General features: G+C 45.4%; 1 long non-coding RNA gene across 1 annotated transcript; it reads left to right on the plus strand.

Moving 5' to 3' along the window:
• Positions 1-7,956: 7,956 nt before the first annotated feature.
• LOC142785184 (uncharacterized) lies at positions 7,957-9,284 on the plus strand. Its single transcript, XR_012888866.1, has 2 exons — positions 7,957-8,626; positions 9,204-9,284. It is a non-coding gene; the product is annotated as an uncharacterized LOC142785184 (long non-coding RNA).
• The last annotated feature ends 10,465 nt before the right edge of the window (positions 9,285-19,749 follow it).

A 19,749-nucleotide genomic window follows, 5' to 3' on the forward strand; every position in this document is an offset into this window, starting at 1 on the left:
TAGACCCTAAAGCGCGCGTGAAACCTGGAGTGTGGTCGCAGTGCTGATTAACTAACTTTAATAATATTACATATGGGCTGCTACCATACAGCCGTATCGGCATGGTAACCTCACTTTTAGTTAAGCGCCATTCGCTGAAGTTGATTTATGTATCTTAATTCATGACTACCAACCTCACGAGCACCAGCGCTTCTTTGCAGCTAACGACTTCTGGTGTTGTTATTATCCGTGTTGGAGTTGGCATCACTACACAACTATAGATGTCTGGCTATACAAAACATATACGATGGTTCAACATATGTCTGTGCGTGCACTGGTACATCTCTAGTGCCAATTCGTGAAGTTTCGCTAATTTAACAAACTGCAAAGCAGTCACCCTTCATCTGCACCCATCGCATAACATTTATTCCCAAGGTACTTGTGATCCGCCGAATTTTTTCGTGTCCTTTTTTTTGCGCTGAGCATTCTTGATTACGGAGATATTAAAAATAGTTTCTCTCCAGCTTGCGTATGTTGGTGAATCACTTAAAAGGGCAAAATCTTTCAAACTCGAAGATCAGTGTCAAAAAAGTCTGCTCGCATTAGTCCACACAAACAATTCATTCCTGGAAAGGACAGATCAGTATTGATATGCATGTAAACTTATTCAAATATGGGATCTTTGATGACAAGCTTGATTAATTTCCATTGTTTGAAGTCATTCCGCTCCCGCGGCAGTTGTAATACTTGCGAAACAATTTGTGTGGACAGGAAAAATTTTCATCTATCTATCTATCTATCTATCTATCTATCTATCTATCTATCTATCTATCTATCTATCTATCTATCTATCTATCTATCTATCTATCTATCTATCTATCTATCTATCTATCTATCTATCTATCTATCTATCTATCTATCTATCTATCTATCTATCTATCTATCTATCTATCTATCTATCTATCTATCTATCTATCTATCTATCTATCTATCTATCTATCTATCTAAACAAAAATAGCATGTGGGGGTAAAACAAACATAGCATGTGGGGCTAGGATGATTTTAAAAATATCATTCTTGAGTCATGACATGAATAGTGCTTTAATCCTGTCGCGTACATCGTCAACCTTTTTTCGCCAGATGTGTGGCACATACCCGCGGTTCGTTATGTGCCACAGGTGGGCGGATATTTGATACAGGCGAATGACAGTTCCTATCTTCCTCGGAATTGCGAAAATATACATGGGTAATCTTATCGCGTGAGCGCTAAAAAAAGTTGACATCCACAGCGTTGACCCAACGAATCCAAAAAATAGAGCTAGGCCATGTCTTTGAACTACGTTTCAAATAGACTCTAATGTTCGATAAACGTGAGTTGTTTTGCCTTGCGGGCTATTCAATTTCCTTATGTTTAAATATGTACTCTTATGATACAGCCGCCACGTCGTGTCAAGTTGAATTTTTAGGGTTACGTGCCATCCGCTGAAGTTAATTTATGTAGCCGTGTGCAGGACCACCATCCTCGCGAGCAAGAGCGCTTCATATCCGTTTACCACTTCTGGTGTTGCTAATATCTGTGTTTCTGTTAGAATCGTTACGCTCCTGTAAACATCTGGTTACATAAAACACAATAAAACATATGCTGGAAGCAAAAGCATAATAATGTCGGGAATGCGTGACAGTTAGAGGATCTTCTTTTTTCATTCTCAATGCGCGGTAACTACTTTCCGGTTGGAAATGATTGATTTTCATGTATGTGGTGACACGTTAGCTAAATAAAAATAAACATTTTGGGTGTTTGAAGAGTGTCACAAAACTCGACAGCTAGAGCATGCCTAATGAAATTAGAAAATTTAATACAAAAAGGTTAACTCAGAACACCGGATATCAGACAAGTGGTATGCCTTTTGTTGCGCCTCATTAACTAATTACATTTAGTTTGCGTGGTTACGCGACTAGTGACGTTAAACAGTTCATATTACCAGCCAAAGGCAATCCAAAACCACAAAACTTTTTCTTTTTATGGAACGACAAAATGACCCATTCTTTGTTTTTTCTAAGAAACAACAACATGAAGCGCTACGAATAGAGTTGTCAGGTTGATGATGTTGTATCGTTTATTAGATACACCCCAAAAGTATTCCAGCACGAGTGAGCACGAGTATTTAGTGCTGCTGCAACATGCAATGCAAGCGAAGCGATGTTTAAAATTCACGTCAGTCACCTATTTTTATTGCCAGAGGGGTGTAAAACCATTGTTTTATTCTTGAAATTGGCTATGTTATTTCTTTGAGTGCTTTTAGAAGTGTTGATAAGTCGATAGATTCAAAACTAGTTTATTAGTTTTTGTTCCCGTAAGGCTGCCAAAGAGCTCTACAACTTCACAATACCTAATAAACTGCAATTAAAAAAAGATTGTCAGTTATTTGAAACTGCGCACATAGCAAAGCGACTGGTACGCTTTGTTTTGTGCCTACTTCCGTATTTACAATAATGTTTACTTGCAATTCAGCGCACGGAGAACCAAACTCATCTAACTTTGAGCGTTACTGACAATCACGCTAATCTGCGTGGCCAGGCGCATGGTGACAATAAAAAAAATCGTATTAACTTGTGAAATTATCTTATATGATTTTCAGAACCATAATAATTCCTTCTTGAATTTTCTCTGGAAAACAAAAATAGCGCTTGAAGAACGCAGGGAACCGCATGTGCCTGAAGGGCTGGCTGCTGACGTCCTTTGGCGTCTTCTGCTCGGCGCGCATACACTGAACTATTTTTGTTATTTGATGGGATCTGAATAGTGTGCCTTTCATTTAAGCTAATGTCCATTGGTCTAAAGAAGTTCACATTGTTGGATTCTGTATTATAAAAAGAGAAGGCGTGTTGTGCAAAACGCTTGGAAAAATATTCATTTGCCATCTCAATGCGATGGAGTGTCTCAGGTGCTAGTTTTTTCGAGATTTTGGTTTCCGTGTGCTCAGTTTGTGGATAGTTTGTTCGCTTAGGGTAATATTTTCATCCACTGAAAGCCCAAACGACGCGCTTTTCTGAAAACGGTCAATCGAGATTTCGTGAAATAAAACTGCAATCGTTCACATGACGAAACGGCGATACTAACGATGGTTAGGGCAAAAAATACACGAAACACGGAAAAAGTACACAACAGAAGCGCTTTCTATCCACTTTCAGTTGAGATACAACACTTGTGTCGTGTACCTTCTTGTGTTTCGCGTTGATTAACAATGATTGGGTTAATGCGTTATTGTGTTCCTTGTCCTGCCACTGCTGTCGTTCAAACTAGCCCGATTCGCCACAAAAAGCCGTTCATAACAAGAATTCACTCCGATTCATTCAAAGCTTGCAGTGAACATAAATGGTCACAGATGACCAAATTGCTATTTCTTGAAGAGCGAGGGGCAGTGGAAAAACAAACAGAAACAATAAAAATGACTATAGTGACTGTCAATCGTTCATTTTATATAAGTCACCTCTACACCACTAGCCATAAAAAGCATCTATCCAGGAGCAAAGCTTAAGTGCTTTTAAGCCTCGATTGAGGTTGAGATGATGTCGTGCCCTCATCGCTTTAAGAAAATAACGGTGGTTAGCTATATAGAGTTGGGGGAGGGAGAATCAACATATGTGATGTGGCAGAGCATACCTTTATTTTACTCATACTTTTTTGTGATCTTGGAGCATTGTCACTTTTTGCTAGCAAAAAAAAAACTAAAAAGAGAACTTGCGTATTGTGAAAGCTGTATGACATTAACTTAGTTTTATAAAAGTTATTCTTATGTACAAACGAAGCTGTACAAAATAATGCAAATCATTCACTTTTATTTTATATTAAAAGAGATTTGATGTTTTCTGACTTCCCATTTTAACCAAAACGTAAGAAAAGTTTGTTTTTGAAAACAAATCGAAACTTGAGGATATTTTGGTTCTCTTCGTGTAAACAGCCGCCATATTCGTATTCGTACATATGCAAGATACCTTCAATGTTATTGTTAAAACCTACTATTTGAGCGGCTCTACGACGAAATCAGCAGCTTATATGCAAGTTGTTAAGTCTTTCTCGATAACATTGTCAGCGCCTCATTAAAGTTACTTGTCTGTGTTCATGGTGATAATAATAAAAGCGACACAGCAAAACCAACGGAAGCGTATGCGTGGCACGTTTAAGTCATGAGTATAATTAAGGTTTGCTCATTACCTCATTACCGATCGAATACGATGTCTCTAGCAGTATCTTGTATCTGTGTCTCCAATAATGTTTGCTTAAGTAGTTTATATTTGCCCAGCCCTGCGCGGAGCACTCCCATAGGCCCCTGGCCTGAGCGGTCAGCTACCCTGGTGCCCTGCTCACCCACTTCGCTAACCAGGTAGCGGTATATGCGACACCCTAACTTATGCCCCAACATTCCATTATACTGGGTGGTATTCTGAACGGCCTGGCCAGATAAGCCCAGCACCACTGTTCCTCTACCACCAGCCTACATAACTGGCAGACCAATAAGCCACACGGATGTACTATATGTACGAGGAATGGTCTCAGTGTATCTATTAGCTGGTGGTGCGCCTCCCCAGGTGTACACGCACCTTGAGCGCAGCAGTGGCACATCATCGAGATAATGTGCTCCCATCGCTGACAGCAACTTCCTCGACAGTTTTGGCTCAACACGTGACGACACGATCCCGACATCGCCACTGAACACTAATGTTGATATTCCCTGCATTCGAAGGATGGAAATGAAACAACCCTGTAAGAACAAATGGACGCGCGTGACTCTGCTTAACTGCCAATGTCGTCGAAAGGCGATATTGTTGTACCAGTTTTGCTACATTAGTCGTCGCATTAGCGCGCATGCCTGATGTTCTCGTACCCCTTCCACCCTGGTATGATAAATGCAATGTAGGTTTGTTTGAACACATTATCGTCGTCACTGCAAGCATGTCACGTGATTGTACTTCCACGGCATTTGAGCGCATTTCAGTCGCTTGTGGTACTGTATAGCATGATAGTTTGTAAGAAAGAGCCATTTGTGAGATATGACTCCATTTAATTGCGTGAAAGTGTCAATGACCCTGCGCGTGTACTATTGGTGCGCCGAAGTAGATGCCAATCGAAATAAGCAGCACCGCATCGTCGAGAGAGGGCTATTTCTTGCATAACATCGCAGTTTCAGCGCGTCCTAACAAACAGTAGGAGCTGCAGGTGTACGAATTTATGAATCTTCGAGTAAAAGAACACACACTAATGCTTGCTTATTGATGTTACGCTTCAGAAATGCGTAATATTTCCGCTTTGATCAACTATGCTCACAAACATGGACGCAGCCACCAATTCAAAATGACTGGGCGTTGAGCAAGTATCTCACTTTAAGATTCGCCAGGTTGCTTATACGCGAGATATAAAGACAAATAAAGTGACCAATGAATATTTATTTGGCTACGCATGACCACTGTGTTTTGTCACAACGGAAGTACCTGCGACAAGGAAGTGATGTAGTTATTATGGAGGCGACATCGTGCGGCGCCGTTTCATGAAAAGCGGTAATTCTTATCTCTTGTACCGACAGATCGCCTTACCTTCGCGTGCGGTTTGTGCTGCATGTTTTTTTATATTTTTTTCGAGCGCAAGAAAGACGCAATATCAGGATTACTTTCTCTGTTATACATAAAAGTGATGGGCTGACAACGCAACGCTTCTTGCTGATACGACATGTTTTTACGCCTATAAATATTTTAAACTATAAAGAGATATTATCCTCAAACTGCGGCTGAACAAGAACTTTTTCTGTATTTAGGAAGGCTTACCGACTTTTGATACAAAAATCTGCTTCGCTTCGCTTTTATTCAAGTTTCCTCCCTTCTACGACGCTTGTCCTACGTAAAGTAGAAACTTCGTTTTCTGCATGTCACATGCAGTCAGTTTAAACTTAGCCCTTAACGTTTATGATTGATATCTTTAATTACGTTTAACTTTAGCAATTTGTAAAATATAATATAGTGGTGACTGGGGTGCACTACAGCTTTTTGATATGAACAAGTGACATAAATTAAACCATTCGCGTTTGTCTGGGCAGGAGAAAAAATGCCACTAGTCTATTTTCTTAGAATAAAGTTTTGCCAAAATAAACCAAACTAGGCTTTTTCGCTCATGAATTTTTCTTCACTATAGTGAATTCCTACATAACTATAGTGAATACTTCTTTTTTGGACTATGGGTGGATTCTATGTGAGCTTCAACGCTCACTTTTGCGCTTTATATTAACAAAAAATTGAACAGGCAAGCAACTCTTTCTAATATTAGTGAATCACCGTCCATCATACCTGTTGACACGAGAAAAATTCCCAAAAAGAAAATGAATGTGGTAGACCACACCGCAAGAAACGTTGCGCACGAATTCGTGATGTAATGCATTTCGTTCGCATCCTCTGAGATCAACAAAATTATTAGTTGTTTAAAATAAAAAGCATTGCTATAACAGAGATCAGATGCATCGTACAAATTCTCAGGAGTTCTTGTTAGCCACCGTGGCCAAAATACGAAAGATCACACTGAAATTTGTAACGTCACGCTGACATGCATGTGCCCAAATTTCGGCGCAACTCAACGAAAATGGAAGTGGGTGCGCCATTTTGTTCTCATATTCATAAGTACATAATTATGAAGTGATAAAGAAATCAGAATTTTCAGAAAAATAGTTACTAGTCAAAATCATTTACTGCTTCACTGTGGCGTCCACATAAATATCAGGCCAATTTACACTTTAGTAATGATTTGCTGCGTGGAGTAGGGTGCCAAGACAGTAATATTACACACTTCCACGCTGCCCGCCGCGGTGGTCTAGTGTTCAATCACTGCGCTGGTCAATCCCGCGACTGCTAACTCACAGGTCAAGGGTTTGAATCACGGCTGCGGGAGCTGCATTTTCGATGAAGGTGAAAATGTTTGAGAACCGTGTACTGAGATTTCGGTGCGCGTTAAGGAGAAACCCAGGTGGTCGATATTTCTGGAACATTCCACTACTGTGTCTCCGATACTCATACCGTGATTTTCGGACGTTAGAGCCCACTTATTATTATTACACAGTAAATGTTTTCATGAATACCGTTTTGTTCTGCCTATCTTTACAATTCAACTTGCAAAGACCGCGTCCAAACGTCGGACAGCCGTTAGTAGCAGTACCCTGCCAGTCTAATATTTTTGAACATTTTTGTGTCTTCGGCATGGGTGAAACCTGTTTTGCAGATTGCAAGAATGTACGACATGCGCGAAAACGCCGTTATTAAAGCGATTGCTTGAGGGCTACACGGTAGAAAAATGAAAAGATATGGCATGTGACGCAGTGTTTGCATTAGCACGACAATAGTGACGAGCGTTTTCTGTCTAATCCCGTCAGCTACAGGTGGTCCTGCCAGAGAAGCGCATCATTGAAATCATGAAAGGTTTCTGCAGACTAAGGCAAGCTTTTTCAGCGACGCTTAATTCAGACAACTCGTTGGTTGGCTCTTAATAAGCTGGCGCGAACCATCAGCGGGATCGGCCATGAAACGGGTGGCATATTGATGTATACAAGGATTTGCTTAAGTATCAAGCTGTTCAGCATTAGATAGTTTTCGAAATAACTGATTAGCTTATTACAAGAAAAGGGAAAAAATTAAAGAGAGACGACCGGTTTAGAAGAATAACCTTGATTTAGATAATCACTAATTGAACGTCATACGGACCACCAAACTTCTTTCCGTCATCTGTGAAAGCAAGTGTGCACAGGCTTTCAGCTGGGAATAGAAAATACATAGCTGCTGTTCAATATTATTAGGTATTAGAGCAAAAGTTATGAAAGTAGACCATAACAACTAATTTAAGAATGCGAAATTCACCTAAAAGTGTCGCTGGCATTTATCACGGCAACTGATAGTAGCATGAAGCCTGACCACTTTCTACATTGGTACGAGTACACCGCTGTCACGCGTTGAACAACCCCAGGTCATCGACATTTCCAGAGCCCTCCACTACGGCGCCTCGCATGATCATATGGTGGTTGTGGGACGTCAAACCCCATTTATCAATCAATCATTGCTGTCACGCCTGATGTTATCGCTTCAAAGGGCAACTGCGTCACCTCGCCACTCCGGTTATTCGCAGGGAAATTGTACACGTGCAACCGCTTGGACGTGGGCGGTACCTAAAGCCACCTTCAATGCCACTGGGTGAAGTCCTCTTTCTAAGTTCTTAAAGCAACAAGCAAGAGGGAAAGCACGAAGTTCTTTAAAACGTTTCAGCCAGATTCTTGCCCATTCCTAAATTTTCAGCCATACCGTAAGGTTTTCCACTCCACCAGCCGTGCGGCACCAACTACGACTGAAAAAGTCTGCAACAACGCCTGGAATCGGAGTGCACCGTCCCCTAAGCCCACTCATTCAAGGCTCTTTGATTGGACTAGGACAACAGTACCATGCAGCCAGTGTCCGACATCTCCACAAAGCTTCTCTTGTGTGCTGCAATCCTGGCCGCCATAATGTTGCTTGCTCAAACGCAAGGTGACATCATACGTGGCGGAGGAGGAGGACCCAAAGTGAACTGAGCCAGAGATGTCTTTCAAGTGGGCCCCTTTCTCTGGGCTCAACTTTAGTGAAGGTGAGTTTGAATCATCGCTGAAATTTTAAACCAATTGAAGATTGCATGCTCAAGGAGTAGGGCTGCTCTCCGCTCTAAATGGCGAGGCTAACTAATTGCTTCTCGACGGACAGCTATTCTGTCGTTCTTCTGCCAGCGCAGGGTTTCCAAATTAGTGGCCATATTTTGAGACGATACACCTGCAAAATTATTACATAGGGCTTCACCACCGAAGTAGGTGCTCTCCAGTTTGGAATGATTCAGGCATGATGGTGTACTCGTTGGTCCGTTCGTCTGTGACAGACCCTTGAATAAACTATCGAAAGCACCCTTCAGACCTAGAAACACACCCTGGAAGCCTCTGGCGACTTTTCGCCACAGAATAAAAACGCTTGAGCGCATTTAGTGCCCTGTTTTGGCACTCACGTTTTTTTTTCTAAGCACTCTTCGTCAAGCGAAAGGTGCCTGTGAACTTTTAATTTGTGTCGCTGCGCGGGGATGTATCACATTTTAAGGTACCATATTTGATTACCGTAAGCAAAAGGTCGTTTGGAAACTTGCAAAGCCCTTTTACAAGATCAGCATTTTCTCTTTACAGGACATTCCAGTTGGTTCAAGAGCGCACACATGTGAGATACCTGATCTAGAGCATCAAATAAAACAATGAAACTGTCAAAAAGCCTGGCTTCTTCATTAGCCTTCACCAGTTGTTGATACTAGCAAGCTAAGTTAGGTCACTGCTGTGAAGGAAAGTTTAGTTTACGCTGTGATCACGCTAACTGACCCACGAAATGTCGATTTTGTGAAAGAAATCGCAAGAAAACTATTGAAAGTTGACAGAGTAGCAAACATAGATTAAGGGAGCACAGCGAAAGGGGTGTTGGGAATGTGTCGGCACACTAAAGATAGCCAATGCTTTCCTAGTTCTGAGCCCAGCGTTCGTCCTTATATGAAGGCGTTTTTGCATGCGGAAATGCTGGATTTTTCTCGATCGATGTCAGGCATCTTTATCTCTCGTTGATCCAATCTGATTTCTACAAAGCCAGGAAACTAGATCGATAAACAAACAATCCCGTATGCACCAAAAATTCAGCTTGCGAGTAGGCAGGTTTCTCAATTATATTACGTTACACGTAGTTAAACACGCCGAAATGATAATCCGCAAAAAATGAGTCCGTTGAATCACACACGTTGTGGCGCAGTGTTCGGCAAGCTGTCGCTTGCCCTCTGGTAGAACATTTGAGACGTTAGGTTGAGTAGTTGGTTGAAGTACGATAGATACAACGCCGTAGCTTTGGTTACCACGCAGCTCTCCCTTTCCGCGACCCATTTTCGTAGTTACAGCCAGATTACCGTCAGGACTGATAAATATGCGCAATATAAATGTCGCCTGATCTTTCTACGCCCGTACAAGACAGTAATGTTTTATGTAAAATGGTACGTTATTAGCCACACCGTAAACACAATATCTAAAGAGCCCTCTACGTGGTCTTTCGATATAGATGCAGAAATGTTGTAGGCCCGTGTTTGGGTGCACGTTAAAGAGCCCCAGCTGGTGTAAACTTCCGGAGCACTCCTCTACGGCGTATCTCATAATCATATGGTAGTTTTGGGACGTTAAACACCACATATCAATCAATCCCTCTCTACACGGTCCCGACAAAAAGATATTTCATTCAAGTGCCTTGACAATTCTGCAGGTTTTTCACATCATTTTAACACACAGCTGAAAAATACGTGACCCTCACTAGGCAGTTGGCAAACTAATTTTTATTCTTTTTAAGGCATGCTGTTTTTTTTTTCATAAAAGCGAAGCATTCCTCAGCGAACTTTGGCCGTATCTGTCCATCAATTTATTCATCTAGCCGCTTATGACTTTTTGCCTTCCTAGCCGTTTCGATAATGGGATCTATACCACAATTGATGCGGCATAGCATGACTAGCATAGGTGACTAGTGGTAACAAGAAAATCATGACACATATGTCGTAAATGTAATCATCTTGATGTCATGGTTTTTCTGACCTTACGGTAGTTTCGTTTACATGGCATATTGAAAAACTAGTATAGTATGACATGACTGCATGGCAAGCGTAAGTGACAAGCCCTAACGTGGAAATCATGACATGCATGTCATGTGAGTCATGAGTAAACGCCAAGCTCATGGTGCGCTCGCGGTCGTTTTGCTAGCTTTGCATATACCTAATTTGCTATTACGTGACGTGTATGGATGGCGAAGGTATATGACTGGTGCAAACATGATAATCATGACATGCGTGCAGTACAAGAACATGACTACATACAGCGCTCACGATGCACTCGCGGCTGTTTCACTAGCTTCACATATACGAAATTTTATTATGTGACGTGAATGGAAGACGAAAGTAAATGACACGTCCGAACACGATATTCATGGTATGCGCATCATGTAAAACATCTCTATATGCTATGCTCAAAGCACGCTCGCGGCCGTTTTGCTATAGCTCCACATATACCAAATTGAGTGTTACGTGACGTGAATGGACAACGAAAACAAATGCCTAGCGCCACCATGGTAAGCATGCATGGAAGTCATGTACGGCATAATTTATATTCGCTATGTTGATTTTAATGTGACATATCAACCTCCCTTGTTAGTGCTACTAAGATCGTTGATTTCCACTTACATCAGTTCTGCCAATTTTTCTCACCTGAAGACAACCTACGCTACAGGTACGCAATGTGCTTTTGGAAAAAAAATTGCAGCATATCCACGGAGTGAATGATGGAGAGCGGGGCGAAGCATCCGTCCGTCCATTCGTTCTTGCTTCCATCCGTCCATGCGTGCGTCTGTGTGGCTGCCCGTGCGTCCATCCGCCCATCCGTGCGTGCGTCTGTTCATGCGTCCACACGTCCATCTCTGCGTCCGTCCCTGCATTCGTCCATGCATCCGCTCTTGCGTCCGTTCATGCGTCCATCCGTCCGTGCAGCCATCCGTGCGTCCATCCATGCATCTGTCTGTGTGTCCGTTCGTCCACCTATTCAACACTTCAAGTTCCACCATCTCGCATCTTTTCATCATATATTCCTTATATAGAAACACCGCCATCCAGCGGACATTCCAGGACTGAACGAGAGGAGGCACACGCACACTTTCTTATGGCTTGCGCTTCGTGTCTACTTCCCACCTTTAACCACCTAAATTTCATGGTATATACTAGTTCACTGTATTCATGGCACTGCCACCCAACGCTCGCTAAACCTTTCTAAAACCAAGGAGGTTACGCCCTGCGAGTATAACGTAGCAAGCCTTTCTTGTCAGATAGTGCTCAATGTACATGCCAATGGCTGCTAAGGGGGAATGAGAAACAGGAGAATTCGACTTTTAGTTAACGCGTACGCTGCAAACTTTTATTGCTCAACAACGCACAGAAGAAATATCCCACCGGCACCACCTTGGAGGTCAAAATATTAGACTAGTTACACACAACTACTACAACTACGAGGGACAAACGGGTGCCTGTATAAAGAGCTTCGCCCCCAAAGCTTCTTGATTTATTCAGGGGCGTGGTGCGCACCTGTAACAAGCTTGCGGTGTGTATCTGTGAAACTTTTTCAGCTGCTACTCAAGGCTGAAAATTTAGTTCTCGCCAATGGGTTGCAGATACGTCACGCACGTGAGCTTGGGAAAAAAAAGAAAGGAAGCTTTGCATCTGCAACCGTTGTGGCGCAAGTGTTCGTACCAATTCTAGCATCGTGGATGACTGGGCAAGCATGCATGACCACTGTTTATTCAGCCAATTATTTCTGGGTACGTTGGTTGTGACTTTGGTGGCGCCAACAAGCCGCATGTGTCTGGACACGCCGGCGGGGCTACCGACGGTTATACATTCCCGAATTCGAAATCGGCGCAGTTTGGAGGAATTTTCGTTGATGTTATTCGCATTGCGCTGCCATTTGATTTGGCGCACTTTGGCGCAGTTGGTGCAGGAGTGGAATCACTGTAAATGTCATAACTGGCTGCAGATACCCCTTTTATATCTCGGGCCCTCTTCCCCCTACAACGTCGGGAAACGGTGGGCTGTCTGCTTCGATGGACGTGACTAATAAAGAAATTGCGCGGATGGTGTTTAGGGGTGATGCTTCTTAGACCGTCGGTCGTTTGCTCCTCCGTATGATACATGTAGCCACCTCTAGTTTGACAAGGATCAATAGATGGCGTTGTGTGTATGTGTCCTTGGGAATCATATAACTAGATGGTGTTGGTGGTTTTCTCAGCATATACACGGAGTGACTGACGACGAATGGGGCGAAGCGTTCGTCCATCTATCCGTGTGTCGAACTGTTCGTGCGTCCGCCCGTCCGTCTATCCGTGCGTGCTTCCGTCCGTTCGTCCGTGCTCTCTTCCGTTCGTCTGTCTGTGCATTCTTTCGTCCGTCCAAGAGCCCGAGCATCCGTGCGTGACCTTCGCATACAATGTGGCCGTGCAGGAGACGACGCAGATGACGCTATACAAGTTAGTTCAGGAATTCCCAGAGAAGCCTAATAGACTGGGAAGAGACAGAAAGTTAAGTCAGAAGATCGATTACAAAGTTTGAGGACATAAACTGCTAGCCGCAAGCACAGGACAGAGTTGACTGGAGGAACATGAGAGAGGTCTTTGTCCTGCAGTGGGCGTAGTGAGGCTGAGAATGACGATGACACTTAGCTTAGGTTTCGATTAGTGTGACCACATAAAAAGTTATCTGCCTAACATTTTCACAAAGTAATTAAAAGAGAACGAAAACATAAGTAAGCGTGTTAAGAAATAATTTGGGGTTCCCAGGTACTGAAGGGGTCATTATTGTGCAAAACCTTGCAAGAGGAAGTTTGCCATGTGGCACTTTTAAAGTTGTCATAGCGTTACGAGGCGGATGGTTATAGTAGTGAGGAAGCATACGCTGAATCTTACACGAATCAGTAGGTCTAGAAAACATGCGCATGTGAAAAATAGTTGTTGATAGTTGTGTAACGACGACATCACTAACGTGGGCAGTACATCAAACTGTGTGGTGTTAGCACTTCAGAACCTCAGAATATGCGAAATACTGTGTGACTATTAGATAAAATATTATCCATTATCGAACATCTGGTGCTATGAAGCGTTCAAGTTTGAGACAGATTTGCCTCCTCGACATAAACTGACGCTATTACGCTGACATCAAACATTCCTATTGGGAGTTATCTCAATCAAAAATATAAAATGCGTTCAAATTTTAATAGTGTCAGCTTCGCTGATGAAATCATTTTTTTCGCACAAAATCAATAAGCTTAACCTTGTCATCCCTGTGAAGTGTGAAGCATCGACTTTAAAACCACGTGCCTTAGGTATACCCTGTGATATTTTTCCGTGTTTTCACAAAGGAACAAGCACTTGCGTATTAAGACCATTTTGCTCCTCCGACTTTGTAACTTGACGCTGCTCTATATAATGAAAGCGATGGTATGCACTGACGGTGAATCGTTTCGTGAACTTCACTGTAAGCGTTTCCGTGTGCGTCTACATATGCACGTACTGATTGAGTTTTGCAAGGGAAGCTTCACTGGCTTTCGCTCAGTTCTGGCCTATATATTTTGTGGCTAGGAATAACTGAAACAAAAGAAGTCGCAGCTTTGCCGCAAAGGCGAAGCAATGAACGCGATAGCAACAAATTAGAAGGTCACGCGCAGAATGGCAAGCAGATCGAAACTTACCCGGCATTTCTGGCGCACAACAGACCCACGAAACGTACTCACAGGCACGCATGAGCCTCTCAGTTGTTACTTCACTGTCCGCAAAGTGCAACCCTTTTCGCAAACAGAGGCTGTGAAACGATTGCAGTAACCTTTGTGCGCCGGGTAACAACAGAATCTGTCCGGCGAAACCCAAAGGCAAGCCAAGACGGAAGATCCTTTCCACTTCAAGATAAGGGCGTGCGATCGAGCGTACACCCCCTTGTTTTCTATGCGGGCCAAAGTACGCGTGAGAGATGATAGCCGCCACGCGCTAATTGCGCCATCTTGCTGATAATGCTGGAAAAACGATAGCCCCCCCCCCCCCCCGAGATGCCGGCCAACAGCGGCAAGAGGTAGATATAAATAGCTTGCCATTTGAACATTCGAGGAGGTAACTTTCGGTGGCCCAGTGGTTCATGCCTCGCATTCACGACGCGGAGGTCTCACGTTCGGTTCCTGGCGCTACAGTTTTTTCCAGAATTGTTTCTCTTTCTTGCGTTTCCATATATATATATATATATATATATATATAATATATAGTCTTTTCCTCGCTCACCTAGCATGCGCGTCTGTGCCAGAGTGCCAGTTTCGGTCTTCGTCGTCACACTCAGCCACGACTGCAAGCATTGTCGATGGGCCACACGACAATGTTCATGTGGGTGAGGCTAGCTGCAGCTGTTGACATTGCTCCAGGTGGGCGGGGTTGGCTGCATCGTCGTAGTCGACCCCGACCACACTGGAAGTTTGTCGAAACGGGCTCCGGCGGCCGACACTGGCTATGTCGCCTGGGACGTTCGCCATGTTGTGGTGGGGACTGGGTCCTGGTTGGTCCCTTTGTTGATGATGACTTCGTGGGATGACATTGACTGTCGCGTAGCAGTCTACAGCTTCGGCCACGCTGCGACTTTTCACTCCGGTTTTCCTTTGGTGGACCGAGCAGGCATTCTCGTCGTACAAGTTTCCTGCGGTGGTGTGGTTTTCTTGGAGATGGTTCTGGCGGGCGGCCCCAACTGGGTCGACATGGTCGCAGGTTGATCACAGAACGCTTTCCTTTGTCCCACCACATTTTAGAAAACAGGGTAGTAAATGGTGGATCTGGCAACGAAACGAGTAGCATCTTATGCAGCTGTCTGCGCAATTTTCTGCGGATCGAGAGATGTTTTTTGGTGCGATTAGACATCTGCACGAACTTGGGGTGAAGTCTTCGTGCTGACCTGTGGTGTGGCTCCTGCGCCATGACTTGCGCAGCGTTGTCGCCATGGGGCTCCCGGACGCTATAAAGTCAGTGATTCTTCAAACCACGCTGCGTACTGGCGGGAGATATTACGGAAGCCGTTCCAAAAATCGGAGAATCTACCGATTCAGGCAGTGCATGCGTCGCACGCATATCCTCTTCCGTCTGGTCAGTTGGGATGTTATTAGACTCAGCGGAAAGACCTGTCTCATTAGGTGGTAAAATGTTCAGTAGGATGGGGGCCGGTGCCTCTAAGTCGAACGGACGACCTGCGTTGGGGCCTCTTGCGGAGCGTTGCGCAAAGCTTGCCATCAGGGATCCGCCGGACACAGCTGCACCGTCTGGCCGGTGCTTCTCAGGAGCTGTAAATACGATAGCACAAATGCCTGTTCAAGGCAGAGTTACACAATCGTGATTGTATCCCACATCTTGGTCACCGAGAGATGACAGGATGGTAGGGGCTCAAATCGCATCCTCTAGGTCGGGCTTTTCCCGAGTTCCGTCCCTAGAGAAGGTCGAGTTACATAGGCAGGTGGCACAGGGAATCGGACCGAAAGCAGCTATGAGCTTGAAGCTCCACTCCGCCCATGACTGGTGCTTCCAACCTTCATACCGGTGCCATGCCACTGCACCTTCCCGAAGACGGTCTATGGCCACATACCATTTCTGATTCTCTGTCCAGGCCGCGCGTATGCTAGCACGTTGACGGTTGCCACCCAGCTGTCGGCGTCGTTCCAGACCCCGTCGAATTCCAGCAGTTTGTAGGTGGACGGCGATGGTGGGGCGGCACGTGAAAATGCAGATATCACTGAGGCAACGCTGTCGAGCTGGTCTGAGAGCTGCAGGAGGGTGCCACAAAGCTTCCTGCGTTGCTCCAATGGGCTTGCCTCAAGGTCGTGCGACGCCGCTACATCCAACACGGCGTTAGTGGCACGCAATTCTGGCAACATTGTAGGAGATCACTCGGAGATTGACGCTGTCAGTTTGTTGGTCTTGACGCGGAGTAGTACGATGGTACGCCGCAGCTTCGCGGCGCTGTCGTGTGTGAAGTCCGAAGAGTCAGTGATCGCGATCTTCGATTGAGTAGCGGTGGCAGCACTCACACTGGTGAGGTTGACGAGCAGAGAAGCCTGGAAGGCGTACCCTGGCAGCTCGTATGTTGAAAGAGTGTGGCAACGGGAATGTAAGCCATGGGAAGCGTGAGCGGCCTTCCCAAAGGACAGGAGCCGGTGCGGATCCCTGCCGCGAAACGGTGGCAGGGTGTCAATAAGGTCAAGCTCTACAACCCCAGGGGAGGCCTGGACGCCGTCCACTGGTGGTTTGAAGAGTAGCTGAAGTGGCGGGTGAGACCCCGTTGCCAAGGAAGCGTGAACGGCGTTCCTCGATGGAGAAGCCCGTGATGCCGACGAACCACGAAGACACGTACCGGTGGCTTTCTGCAGAGGGTTCACTTGTCGGACTGCGCCATTGTAATGAGCGAGACAGAGAACAAGAGACAACACCCGATCCTGGGCCAGCTGTTTTTATTCTGTCTTCTCCTTCCTCGCTCGGCCTAGCATGCGCGGCTGTGCCAGAGTGCCAGTTTCGGTCTTCGTCGTCACAATATATATATATATATATATATATATATATATATATATATATATATATATATATATATATATATATATATATTGTATCGAAGCATAGTGGCGCCACAGCTCTGTGCCAGCGTGAAAGAAGACGTTGACGTCCGTGTGTGGCTCGTGCTTGCCGGATTCCTGCCTGTACCAGCTTCTTGCGGCTAACGTTTCTGGAATAATAACCTGTGTTTTTACGCAACCTTGCTCGTTGCATTTCGTGGAAACGTGCTGGGTAACGTTCTGGAGCTCCGCAGCCGTAAGCTACCATCTCAGTCCGCGATGACCGAGCACGTCGATCCCCCGCAAGGCTCTTCCACGCTGCCACCTGTCATGTGTTCTGGTGTACTTCGTCTGCGTGACCCACCAGTATACAACGGCACTGAAGATCAAGATGTCGAGGACAGGCTGGCAGAGTACGAGCATGCCAGTGCGATTAATAAGTGGGTTGACCCTGCGAAGCTGATTCACGTCATCTTCTACTTGACGGATTTGGCCAACCTAAGGTTCACCAACCACCAAGCCGTCATCCCCGCCTGGTCGGTTTTCAAAGAGGCCATCACCTCGTTTTTCGGCCGTCCAGCCATGCGTACGCTTCGCGCTGAACTGGGACTGCGGGGACAATTTGAGCGAAATGGTGAGAGCTTCACGAGCTACATTGAGGATGTGATCAGCCTCTGTAGGCGAGTTGATGCCAGGATGACGGAGCCTGACAGAATAAAGAATATAATGAAAGGCATTTATGACGACGCTTTTCATATGCTTGTGGCCAAAGACCCACAGACCGTCATGGCCGTGATTCAGTTATGTCAAAGTTTTGATGAGCTGCGCAAGCAACGAGTTTCTACACGTCGCGCTAATACGCAAACAGCTGATATTTCAGCCTTGGAGTGCAAAAGCAGTGGCCCCGACTACAGCGTGTTAATGCCTCAAATTCAACAGTACATCCGGGAGGAAGTTGCTCGAGAGCTCTCTCTTGTCGCCACCATCAACAAGACCCCCACAACACTGGACCACTCACTTCGCCGTGCTATTCAGACGCAAGTTGCCGAGGCTCTTCCTTCGCCCGCATCACAAATATCAGTGGCTGCACTGCTGACATGCAGAAGGCGTCCACCGACCTCCTGCCCAACCGCCGCTCCTTTCATACAGTCCAGCCACCAACTACTACAGGTCACCAGTTTCAGTTTATCTGGTAAATCGGCCCATTCCACCACCTCTAGCACCTGTAAACTCTTGGCGTACTCCGGATAACCGGCCCGTCTGCTACAACTGTGGTATTCCAGGACATGTCGCGCGCTACTGTCGTCGCCGTGGATTCTATTTTAATGATGTGCAGCATTCCGGCAACATACCTCGGCCATCAGAATCGCATGTGACACCTGATTCACATGACCCATGCTTCGCCGTTCCAACCACGCCCAGGAAAAAAACTAACAGTCGCAGTTCCTGAGGCAAGAGCTGCGCCACCGACGAAATTTCCAAGGCCTCATCTGTCACCCCCTAACGAGATTGCCGTGTTTGTGGACGGTTTCGCCACAACTGCTCTTGTCGACACATGTGCCGCTATTTGTATAATCAGTGAAGTGTTATGCCGCAAACTGAACAAAGTGACAACTCCACTGGTTGAAATTTCGTTACGCACGGCGAGTTCGCAACACGTCCAATCGTCTGCCACATGCACTGCTCGTGTTGTGATTCAAGGAGTGCTTTACATCGTTGATATTGTCGTCCTTCCGCATGCGTCTCATGAAATCATCCTGGGATGGAACTTTCTTTTCGCTAATCATGCGGTTGTTGACTGCGCTCGTGCTCAACTCGTTTTGTTTCCATTCAGCACGACATTCATAGATCTCCCTCGCTCACCCAAAAAGGTGATCGTCACCGCTGACGTTGTCATTTCTGCTTTTTCGGTCGCCGCGGTATCTCTTTTGTGCAACTCCGTTTCCGATTGAACTGCCCTATTTATGCCGTCACAAGAATGCGCTCGTCGCCGGAAGCTTGTCGTCCCGTTTGCCGTCATAACACTTGCCGATGGCTCCAGTGCCGTGTACGTGTGCAATCCGTTCCCTTGTCCCGCTACCTTATTGCATGGCGAAAGCATTGGGAGTCTTGACACTTATGATGACATCTTTCCTTTCGATGCCCGTTCTGATACGACACCGATGTCCGTGGATGCTGTCACAGGTGGCACCGCGCCCTCACTACCTGACGAAGACGTTCTGTTGCGCAGCGTAGACACCGGCCTTACGCAAGACCAGCGCAATCAGCTCATTCAACTACTTGACCGTTTCCGCGCCTCCTTCGACCACGGACAACCTCCCTTGGGACGCACGTCAGTTGTCGCTCACCATATCGACACCGGTCATCATACTCCACTTCGTCAGCGCCCCTACCGCGTCTCGCAGGCTGAGCGTGACGTCATCTCTCAACACGTCGACGAGATGCTGCAACGTGGTGTTATTCAGCACTCACACAGTCCTTCGGCTTCGCAAGTGGTCCTCGTGCAAAAAAAGGATGGCTCCATCAGGTTTTGCGTGGATTATCGTCGACTAAACAA

The sequence above is a fragment of the Rhipicephalus microplus genome, chromosome 2 (genome assembly GCF_043290135.1).
Source record: "Rhipicephalus microplus isolate Deutch F79 chromosome 2, USDA_Rmic, whole genome shotgun sequence".
Lineage (NCBI taxonomy): Eukaryota > Metazoa > Arthropoda > Arachnida > Ixodida > Ixodidae > Rhipicephalus > Rhipicephalus microplus.